This window comes from Parasteatoda tepidariorum, chromosome 7 (genome assembly GCF_982258835.1).
Source record: "Parasteatoda tepidariorum strain Cologne lab strain chromosome 7, Ptep-v5.0, whole genome shotgun sequence".
NCBI classification, from domain to species: domain Eukaryota; kingdom Metazoa; phylum Arthropoda; class Arachnida; order Araneae; family Theridiidae; genus Parasteatoda; species Parasteatoda tepidariorum.
In genome coordinates this window covers 102,966,075-102,978,955 of record NC_141761.1, presented here as the reverse complement: position 1 = coordinate 102,978,955, position 12,881 = coordinate 102,966,075, and positions in this window count along the sequence as shown.

Here is a 12,881-nt window from a genome sequence, read left to right as displayed (position 1 = left end):
ATTTTATTGCCTGGAACATGGTGTCCACGGCGATCAATCAACAATGAAACTTGTTCTTAACAACAACTGTCGTATAGTCTACAACTAATCTGATAAGTATCCTTAAAAATTAAATCCAAACCGAAACATTATCTTTTCCGCTTCTTCGAAAATAATACATGAAATAATGTGATTTTGTAATTTTACTGTTATTCTTTTGACGCGTTCTTTTTATTTCTTTAATTTTAACAAGTCCTCTTAATAAGATATTTTGATCAAGCTGGGTCTGATAAAATGCCTTCATGGCAACTTTCCTTTCACATGAAATGATTTTTTTCGTCGCACTCTTGTCGACGTCCACGTGGTAGATTATTTAAATGTTTTATTTTTCCGGCATAAAATGTCCACTTCTATGACTGTATCCTATGACTATGACCATTCTATTAGACATTTCGATCCTATTCAGCACCTATACAGTTTCTTTTTCATTTTCAAATTATTTGTTGGGATTTTTTCATTTCTATAATCAGATGATGAATCCGAATAAATATACAATTATTTTTTTTAGAATCCAGCTTTCTGCCTTTATGTTGAATTAAGAGCAACCAGTTTCATTATTTTCCTTATTTGAATAATTCTTATTAACATTTTCTATTTTAATAATATGACGATATAATTTTTTTTCCTAAAAGAAACAGCACACACTAAAATTTAAATTTATAAGTACTTGCTTCTGGGGCAATTCAAATATATCTGATTTATAATTTATATTTCTCGTACTTGACTCCTGTGAGCGATAACAGTTCTCGCCTAATTGAGACAATAAAGTTTAACTTGACCTTTATTATAATTTAAATACATAATAGGATTGAGTTCATCAGATTAGCCGTTCGAATAAATTATTTATTATTCAATGGCTAGAAAAATTTTGTCATTTAGTGGTGTTAATACTTAATATTAGGCAAATTTGTTTTGAATATATACAGGATGGAACGAATGAAGTGATTTGATATTAAAATTTCATGAAATTGAGAAAATGGAGTTAATCGATTTGGCAAGTGAAAGCATTCATATTCTGTTCAAACACTTTTAGGTTTCCTAAACATTCTACAATTCGCGATCGCAACGTTCGAGCACGCCCTCTAGCGGGAGCCTGAAAATATCGGGCATTAATTCCATCATAACCATTGGCAATGACGGACGCCATTTTTTTAGCAGCAAATAAGAGGCAAAATTTCCCCAAGGAAAAGGTGGAAGAACTTGAAAAAACTAACCAGAACATGCCAAACATTGAAGCAGAACACACCAAGAATTTGAAGAACAAATTCTCAATAATTTTTATCTTTCTATTATCAACAACATAACTTACAATTTCATGATCACTTGCTGCTACAGATGTGTATATTACGGTAAAATAATTTTTTCTGTCTTCAATTCATTACAAATTAAAGTGAAGTCATCATTGCTTCCGTCATTCCAATGAATAAAGTGAATTCAGAACGTACAGAACTGTGATAGTTATAGAATATTCTTCTCTTTATAGAATAATATATATTTCTGTATCTATATAATTCAGAAAACAACAATAAAGAATCATCCGAACTACTTGAAATAGTTTTATTTGTGATGATTATTAGTAAATTTTTATCGTTTTCTTGGTAAATATTTTTTAGTTTCGAATGAATAATTTCAACTAGAATTCAGCTATTCTGTTTTTAAATTACATATTGAAATTTATATCGAGATCTTGCAATTATAAATTTTTATTGTGTGGTATGTCTTCTTAAAGTATAATTGTTGTTGTTCATTTACGTCACGACCTGCGCGCGAAGTCGAGCACTTTACAGTAGAACAGTTTAACGAGGACCAATACCGCACATCCTCGGTTCGTCCGCTGACTGATCCAAGTGGTCACCCACCCGCACACTGACCGTAGCCAGTGATGCTTGACTTCGGTGATCTGCTGGGAACCGTGTCTTAACGATCAGTCCACTGCAGGACCTTAAAGTAATGAAGGGATAATCTATGTATATATTATTTGAGAACAAAGTTTTCAAACGAAGAACATTTCATTTGGAATTCTCCGGGTTTATAAAGAAGGTGAGTGTCTTGATTTTTATAATAAAAAATTTGCTGGTAAATAATTTTTTTCCTTATTTGATGATAGTTCTCTACTCAATGGTTTTTTACGTCTGATTAAGAACTATAAGAATAAAAAAAAGAAACAATATGAAAGTTTTTAATTTCAATATGAGGAATTTTTAAAATCGTTTTTTTTTATACTAAGAATTCTTTGTTTTACTTTTTTTAGTTTATGATTTTCAGATAAAAATTGTTGTCAAGACACTTTTTTTGAAAAATTAAATGGTATAACATTATGTGTTTATGTATACTTCTTGCATATTCTAATGTTTGAAGCAATATGATTCAGGAAAGTATGGAATAAAATCTCAGTACTTATGTATTAACGCCACCGCAGCTACAGAATTGGCGGTTTTTAAGTGTCGCCAATCGACACCTAAAATTTTTGCAACAAATCATAAAATGAAACACTTTATTTAAAACCAAAGTAGTCAATCGGATTTCGATGGGAAAGGGGCCGATATAGAGTTTAACATAGATTCAAAACAATCTCTATTTTATTTTCTATCTTAGCAATCTCTATTTCTGTCGCCATATTAACTCTAATAAGTAAGATTCCAAATGAAGTAACATTTCCAAAGCGTACGTTTACCAAGATAAAGTTTCATGTCATGGGAATTGGTACACTTTCGTTTTTTTGGTAAAATATTTTGCTCCTGAAAATTGCATCTGAAAATTGCTCCTGAAATTGCAGCTTGTTTTGCTTTTGACAAATCCTAAAGACGAATTTTCGAGCTATGCGAAGATAGCCCCCGAAAATGAGGAAAATAAAAAATTCAAACTGCATTCGTTTGACCATTTTTTGACCACAAACGACCACCCTTTAAATTTTTTTGACCACCCTTATTTTGGACATAATCCTGAAAATTAAATTCGGGGGCTAACTTCGCATTTTCACGCCAAATGAATAAAAATCAAATTTTTATATTGTATTCGTTTGACCACTTTTTGACCACAAATGACCACCCTTTAATTTTTTTTGACCACCCTTATTTTGGACACAATCCCAAGAATTAAATTCGGAGGCTAACTTCGCATTTTTTCGAAAAATATATAAAAATCCAATTTTTATATTGTATTCGTTTGACCACTTTTTGACCACAAATGACCACCCTTTAAATTTTTTTGACCACCCTTATTTTGGACATAATCCTAAAAATTAAATTCGGAGGCTAACTTCGCATTTTTTCGAAAAATATATAAAAATCCAATTTTTATATTGTATTCGTTTGACCACAAATGACCACCCTTTAATTTTTTTTGACCACCCTTATTTTGGACATAATCTTAAAAATTAAATTCGGGGGCTAACTTCGCATTTTTTCAAAAAATTGATAAAAATCCAATTTTTATATTGTTTTTGTTTGACCACTTTTTGACCACAAATGACCACCCTTTAATTTTTTTTGACCTCCCTTATTTTGGACACAATCCCAAAAATTAAATTCGGAGGCTAACTTCGCATTTTTTCAAAAAATAGATAAAAATCCAATTTTTATATTGTTTTTGTTTGACCACCTTTTGACCACAAATGACCACCCTTTAATTTTTTTTGACCATCCTTATTTTGGACATATTCCTAAAAATTAAATTCGGGGGCTAACTTCGCATTTTCATGAAAATAAATAAAAATCAAATTTTTATATTGTATTCGTTTGACCACTTTTTGACCACAAATGACCACCCTTTAATTTTTTTTGACCACCCTTATTTTGGACACAATCCCAAAAATTAAATTCGGGGGCTAACTTCGCATTTTTTCGAAAAATATATAAAAATCCAATTTTTATATTGTACTCGTTTGACCACAAATGACCACCCTTTATTTTTTTTTGACCACCCTTATTTTGGACATATTCCTAAAGATAAAACTGGCGTGAAGTTAGTCCTCAAAATTCAGGAAAATAACAAATTTCAACTGCACTCGTTCAACTCGTTCAACTGCACAACATTTTTGACTACAAATGACGACCTTGAAGTTTTTCCGACAATTCTTATTTCAGTCTTTCTTTTAGCGATATCAATATAATATATTTTAATTATAGCTGACATCTAAACGTAGTAATGATCAAAAACTTTTTCTTGCAATATAAAAATTTTAAAAATAAATTCCAAAATGACTATGTACTTCAAATGCAATGATTATAATCCATAAAAACGAGGAATGCTAAAAACTATATGTATTAGTTTTGTTCACATTAATCGTATCTTTATTTTCTGCAATGCTATTTTAAAATTGTTTTACAAGTAGAAAAATAAAAGTTTAATAAGATGTAGTAAATCTAAAACATTTCTAAAACAATTATTAAGTAGTTATACTGTTTAAAAACATTTTTCTCAATAATGATATATAAAATTTAACATATTTCCTCTATAAAAGAGTAGAAATAGTTTCATAGCAATAAAGTTATTTTAGAAACCAACCATAACACCTTTTTCTCCAGTAGTGTATTAGCTCTCATCAATATTATATATATATAGATAGTAAATAGTTATTCTTCTCTAGCCATGGTACATAAAATTAGTTATATATTAAATTAGCATACAATAACAAGTATTATTTAGCTTTACTATCTAAGAATTCTTCATTAGCATTTAGGCATTTTATTTTAAAAAACATTGATTTTTGTAAAATATAGAAATAATTATATACAAAATAGAAACACATATCTTATCACTATATTAAATTAAATTCTCAAATCTAAGAGTAGCTAAGAATTCTTCATTAGCATTTAGGCATTTTATTTTTAAAAACATTGATTTTTGTAAAATATAGAAATAATTATATACAAAATAGAAACACATATCTTATCACTATATTAAATTACATTCTCAAACTGACATAACTTTAATTTATGCAAAAACAATCTGCACAAAACTTACCAATACTATTTACAATCGGGTCTTAATCATTATTAGAATTTTAGCAATTACAAATAGAAAGGTATTTTTTTCACAATGTTGTAACCAAATAAATGTGTTAAATAATTACTCTAATACAAGTAAGAACATATGTAAAGTATGTACAAATGAAATGAGATAAAGACAGATTGTTAAAAGCACTAAAAAAAACATGAAATAGAAGTAAATCCAATCGTGTATTAACACATTTTTCAAAAGGTATTCTTTCATGAATCATTTCGTTACTATTTTAACAATTGAGCAATTCGAAGTCTCGTAGACCCATTGAAATTTAAGTTTCAGAAAGGACAAATATTTTAATATTTATAATTTAATATCAAAACTTTCTTTTTCGTATTTTACAATTTAAATAATTTTCAATTGTTAAGAAAGCGAACACCTTGAAATCTTTTGATCTTATGATCAAATTGAAAATCCGATCAAATGATCATTAGCTATTAAGAAAATATGTTTTCTTTCTGTGCACTACATTAAACAACTACTTATGAAAAATTCGAACAGTATTTAAAAAGATTAATTCGACTAATCTTCATAATTTGTATAGACCAAAATATGTGGATTAATTTTTTTATTTAATGAATAATTTAAAAATTTACGTTCACCTAGCATATCATCTCGTATTTCCCAGGAATTCCGTATTCGTCTGCAAAAGGAAATATAATGTCCTATTGAATTGTGTTCGATTGGTCCCATATACTGTACGAATCCAGCTAATATATACTGCTGTTTCTGAATCAATATTTTTTCTGGTATATCTTGAAGTACCGTCTGTTCATTGTGATGTTGGCGAAACTGTTGAACAATTTCTGACATTTCAGTTTTTTATCCAAGAAATATTGTTCCACAAAGGTTTCAATGTACTCTTTCAAACATAGCTCAATAATTTCATCATAAGGAATTTCAATCAAAGTATAATCTTTCTTCAAAATTCCACAGTGAGGACACATGCCAGTTTCGATTGCTGATGGAGTTACTTTAAACAACTGATTTATAATTGATCCAATATTAATTGCGCAGTTTAAAATACTGCAGTTATCGCTATTTATTATATTCATTAAAATTAGAGCTCTATCTTTGTAGAAATTTCTTGTAAAACCAGCTGTTGCATAATTTTTTATGAATGAAAATATTTGTTAAAAATGTGGCCATTCCAATAATACGAATGCAGATGAAGAAAACTTAAAAATTTCACTAAAGCAAAATAATAAAAAAAGAGGGAAATACCTAACACCTTGTCCAGAAATATCTTTCATTCATAATCGACCCATCAGAAAAAAACAAAATTCTATTATAAGGAATGGTAACATTCAGTCTGCTCTATATATTGGGACAAGATTAATGGAAATTCGAAATACATGTGCATTTGATTCCATAGTGGAAATAATGTCTACAGCTTACATGGATAACAGGCATTATTTTTTAAAATTAAATGATATCAATAATGATGAACAAATATTTTCATTCATAAAAAATTATGCAACAGCTGGTTTTACAAGAAATTTCTACAAAGATAGAGCTCTAATTTTAATGAATATAATAAATAGCGATAACTGCAGTATTTTAAACTGCGCAATTAATATTGGATCAATTATAAATCAGTTGTTTAAAGTAACTCCATCAGCAATCGAAACTGGCATGTGTCCTCACTGTGGAATTTTGAAGAAAGATTATACTTTGATTGAAATTCCTTATGATGAAATTATTGAGCTATGTTTGAAAGAGTACATTGAAACCTTTGTGGAACAATATTTCTTGGATAAAAAACTGAAATGTCAGAAATTGTTCAACAGTTTCGCCAACATCACAATGAACAGACGGTACTTCAAGATATACCAGAAAAAATATTGATTCAGAAACAGCAGTATATATTAGCTGGATTCGTACAGTATATGGGACCAATCGAACACAATTCAATAGGACATTATATTTCCTTTTGCAGACGAATACGGAATTCCTGGGAAATACGAGATGATATGCTAGGTGAACGTAAATTTTTAAATTATTCATTAAATAAAAAAATTAATCCACATATTTTGGTCTATACAAATTATGAAGATTAGTCGAATTAATCTTTTTAAATACTGTTCGAATTTTTCATAAGTAGTTGTTTAATGTAGTGCACAGAAAGAAAACATATTTTCTTAATAGCTAATGATCATTTGATCGGATTTTCAATTTGATCATAAGATCAAAAGATTTCAAGGTGTTCGCTTTCTTAACAATTGAAAATTATTTAAATTGTAAAATACGAAAAAGAAAGTTTTGATATTAAATTATAAATATTAAAATATTTGTCCTTTCTGAAACTTAAATTTCAATGGGTCTACGAGACTTCGAATTGCTCAATTGTTAAAATAGTAACGAAATGATTCATGAAAGAATACCTTTTGAAAAATGTGTTAATACACGATTGGATTTACTTCTATTTCATGTTTTTTTTAGTGCTTTTAACAATCTGTCTTTATCTCATTTCATTTGTACATACTTTACATATGTTCTTACTTGTATTAGAGTAATTATTTAACACATTTATTTGGTTACAACATTGTGAAAAAAATACCTTTCTATTTGTAATTGCTAAAATTCTAATAATGATTAAGACCCGATTGTAAATAGTATTGGTAAGTTTTGTGCAGATTGTTTTTGCATAAATTAAAGTTATGTCAGTTTGAGAATGTAATTTAATATAGTGATAAGATATGTGTTTCTATTTTGTATATAATTATTTCTATATTTTACAAAAATCAATGTTTTTAAAAATAAAATGCCTAAATGCTAATGAAGAATTCTTAGCTACTCTTAGATTTGAGAATTTAATTTAATATAGTGATAAGATATGTGTTTCTATTTTGTATATAATTATTTCTATATTTTACAAAAATCAATGTTTTTTAAAATAAAATGCCTAAATGCTAATGAAGAATTCTTAGATAGTAAAGCTAAATAATACTTGTTATTGTATGCTAATTTAATATATAACTAATTTTATGTACCATGGCTAGAGAAGAATAACTATTTACTATCTATATATATATAATATTGATGAGAGCTAATACACTACTGGAGAAAAAGGTGTTATGGTTGGTTTCTAAAATAACTTTATTGCTATGAAACTATTTCTACTCTTTTATAGAGGAAATATGTTAAATTTTATATATCATTATTGAGAAAAATGTTTTTAAACAGTATAACTACTTAATAATTGTTTTAGAAATGTTTTAGATTTACTACATCTTATTAAACTTTTATTTTTCTACTTGTAAAACAATTTTAAAATAGCATTGCAGAAAATAAAGATACGATTAATGTGAACAAAACTAATACATATAGTTTTTAGCATTCCTCGTTTTTATGGATTATAATCATTGCATTTGAAGTACATAGTCATTTTGGAATTTATTTTTAAAATTTTTATATTGCAAGAAAAAGTTTTTGATCATTACTACGTTTAGATGTCAGCTATAATTAAAATATATTATATTGATATCGCTAAAAGAAAGACTGAAATAAGAATTGTCGGAAAAACTTCAAGGTCGTCATTTGTAGTCAAAAATGTTGTGCAGTTGAACGAGTTGAACGAGTGCAGTTGAAATTTGTTATTTTCCTGAATTTTGAGGACTAACTTCACGCCAGTTTTATCTTTAGGAATATGTCCAAAATAAGGGTGGTCAAAAAAAAATAAAGGGTGGTCATTTGTGGTCAAACGAGTACAATATAAAAATTGGATTTTTATATATTTTTCGAAAAAATGCGAAGTTAGCCCCCGAATTTAATTTTTGGGATTGTGTCCAAAATAAGGGTGGTCAAAAAAAATTAAAGGGTGGTCATTTGTGGTCAAAAAGTGGTCAAACGAATACAATATAAAAATTTGATTTTTATTTATTTTCATGAAAATGCGAAGTTAGCCCCCGAATTTAATTTTTAGGAATATGTCCAAAATAAGGATGGTCAAAAAAAATTAAAGGGTGGTCATTTGTGGTCAAAAGGTGGTCAAACAAAAACAATATAAAAATTGGATTTTTATCTATTTTTTGAAAAAATGCGAAGTTAGCCTCCGAATTTAATTTTTGGGATTGTGTCCAAAATAAGGGAGGTCAAAAAAAATTAAAGGGTGGTCATTTGTGGTCAAAAAGTGGTCAAACAAAAACAATATAAAAATTGGATTTTTATCAATTTTTTGAAAAAATGCGAAGTTAGCCCCCGAATTTAATTTTTAAGATTATGTCCAAAATAAGGGTGGTCAAAAAAAATTAAAGGGTGGTCATTTGTGGTCAAAAAGTGGTCAAACGAATACAATATAAAAATTGGATTTTTATATATTTTTCGAAAAAATGCGAAGTTAGCCTCCGAATTTAATTTTTAGGATTATGTCCAAAATAAGGGTGGTCAAAAAAATTTAAAGGGTGGTCATTTGTGGTCAAAAAGTGGTCAAACGAATACAATATAAAAATTGGATTTTTATATATTTTTCGAAAAAATGCGAAGTTAGCCCCCGAATTTAATTTTTGGGATTGTGTCCAAAATAAGGGTGGTCAAAAAAAATTAAAGGGTGGTCATTTGTGGTCAAAAAGTGGTCAAACGAATACAATATAAAAATTTTATTTTTATTCATTTGGCGTGAAAATGCGAAGTTAGCCCCCGAATTTAATTTTCAGGATTATGTCCAAAATAAGGGTGGTCAAAAAAATTTAAAGGGTGGTCATTTGTGGTCAAAAGGTGGTCAAACAAAAACAATATAAAAATTGGATTTTTATCTATTTTTTGAAAAAATGCGAAGTTAGCCTCCGAATTTAATTTTTCGGATTGTGTCCAAAATAAGGGAGGTCAAAAAAAATTAAAGGGTGGTCATTTGTGGTCAAAAAGTGGTCAAACAAAAACAATATAAAAATTGGATTTTTATCAATTTTTTGAAAAAATGCGAAGTTAGCCCCCGAATTTAATTTTTAAGATTATGTCCAAAATAAGGGTGGTCAAAAAAAATTAAAGGGTGGTCATTTGTGGTCAAAAAGTGGTCAAACGAATACAATATAAAAATTGGATTTTTATATATTTTTCGAAAAAATGCGAAGTTAGCCTCCGAATTTAATTTTTAGGATGTCCAAAATAAGGGTGGTCAAAAAAATTTAAAGGGTGGTCATTTGTGGTCAAAAAGTGGTCAAACGAATACAATATAAAAATTGGATTTTTATATATTTTTCGAAAAAATGCGAAGTTAGCCTCCGAATTTAATTTTTGGGATTGTGTCCAAAATAAGGGTGGTCAAAAAAAATTAAAGGATGGTCATTTGTGGTCAAAAAGTGGTCAAACGAATACAATATAAAAATTTGATTTTTATTCATTTGGCGTGAAAATGCGAAGTTAGCCCCCGAATTTAATTTTTAGGATTATGTCCAAAATAAGGGTGGTCAAAAAAAATTAAGGGGTGGTCATTTGTGGTCAAAAAGTGGTCAAACGAATACAATACAGAAATTGGATTTTTAAAGATTTTTCGAAAAAATGCGAAGTTAGCCTCCGAATTTAATTTTTGGGATTGTGTCCAAAATAAGGGTGGTCAAAAAAAATTAAAGGGTGGTCATTTGTGGTCAAAAAGTGGTCAAACGAATACAATATAAAAATTTTATTTTTATTCATTTGGCGTGAAAATGCGAAGTTAGCCCCCGAATTTAATTTTCAGGATTATGTCCAAAATAAGGGTGGTCAAAAAAATTTAAAGGGTGGTCATTTGTGGTCAAAAAGTGGTCAAACGAATACAATATAAAAATTGGATTTTTATATATTTTTCGAAAAAATGCGAAGTTAGCCTCCGAATTTAATTCTTGGGATTGTGTCCAAAATAAGGGTGGTCAAAAAAAATTAAAGGGTGGTCATTTGTGGTCAAAAAGTGGTCAAACGAATACAATATAAAAATTTGATTTTTATTCATTTGGCGTGAAAATGCGAAGTTAGCCCCCGAATTTAATTTTCAGGATTATGTCCAAAATAAGGGTGGTCAAAAAAATTTAAAGGGTGGTCATTTGTGGTCAAAAAATGGTCAAACGAATGCAGTTTGAATTTTTTATTTTCCTCATTTTCGGGGGCTATCTTCGCATAGCTGAATTTTCGTAGCACTAAAAAATGGCGTAAAATAAGAATTGAGTTTTTTTGTTTGTTTTGTTTTGTAAGCATTCTTTATTTTACGTTTTTTTGTTTCTAAATAATACTTTTCATTGAAACTTAAAATTTTTTGATAAATATTGTTGTCAAAAAACTTTTTTTACAAAATTAAATTTTATAAAATTATGAGGCTTATGTATACTTTTTGTTCATTTTAATTTTTGAAGTAATATGATTCTTAAAACTATGGAATATAAAGTTTAAATAAGCCTTTCATGTTATATCATTAAATTTAGTAGAACTATTTCTTAGGCATTAGGTTTTAACTTTTATAAGAATATAAAAAAAATTTTCTGTTTATTTACAAATATTTTTCTGATGTGTTTTGGATGTTCCTTCTCTAAAAAAAAAAAAAAAAAAAAAAAGATTTACCATTTTGTTTTCGTTTGCATAAGAAAGAATTTTAAAAAAATTTCTTTTTTAAATTTAATAAGTCACATTAAAGAAGGAAGGTTACAATGCTACACGCTACATTAAAGACGTCTCCAGAGTAAATGAATGACTGTTCATATAGAAATCGCAGGTATTCGTCTCATACAACAACGCCCCTTATAGTTCGTTGCGATCGCGAATTTAAAATGCAAATTATAAATTGCGTAAAATTTTAATTTTAATTTTGTAACTCATAAAAAAATGTAAAAGGAGAGATTGCTGATAGGTAAAAACCATTAAAAGAACAAGGCTACGGAGTTGAACATTAGTAGTCGTAAACCCTTAAAATTGAGTCGGCTGTTCAACGGCGGTTATAAAAAGAAATTAAAAAAAAAAAAACCCTGTTCTGAGAAACTTGCAGTCGTATCGTGGCATATATATAACTAATCAATAATCAAGGAGAAGTGAAACATGTCACTCGTATGATTTTAGAACAGTTTGTTCCATTATCCTGAAACTTGGAAAAAGGTAGCATGAGGCTTTTTCAGCCTCCTGTCCCGAAAATCAATCAAAAATTTCGATTAAATCGTTCAGGAGAGACCTTAGAAAAAATGGAATTTTTTCATTGTTTTAGAATAAATAAAATTACAGACTATTCTGTTTTATTTATCAAATATTTAAACGGTTACATTATTCCTATTTGCACCGTTATAACTCCCACTCACAAAAAAGGAGTTTATTGTACGTTCTTAAATGTATAATTATTTTTTTATTCGTTATGTCAAACTCAATGGTCAACATGAACGCAATTGGTGGGGACTCCGCCGCAAAATTAGTAACTCGAATGTTTTATAAGACCATGAGCTTATTTTCTTTAAACGTTTTTATATAAATCTAAATAATTTGAAACCAACTGTAGTTGAGATGAAAAATGTGTTGCTTTCTGAAAAAAGAAGCAAAATTAATAATGAAATAATATCAATTTACGTAACATTAAATATCTTCATACTTCTAGGAGGCTTCGCCCCCTGCTCGCTAGCGCTCGCCAACCCTCGGAACTGCTTTCGCAGTTCATTACGGATTGCTTCGCAATGCAATGCTCGCTTTGCTCGCTCATTGGATACGTTCTTAACGTCTAGCTTTTGCATACTTTTTTGAATACTGAAGTTCCGAAAACTTTTCACTGTACAAAATTCTAAACCTGTACATTTCAATATTAATTTGAAAATGCAAGCAGTTCACATATTTTTCTTAATCACACTATTCTAAAATTCAGTTGTTGAGAAAAGTAACTGTTGTAAGTTTTGTTTCAA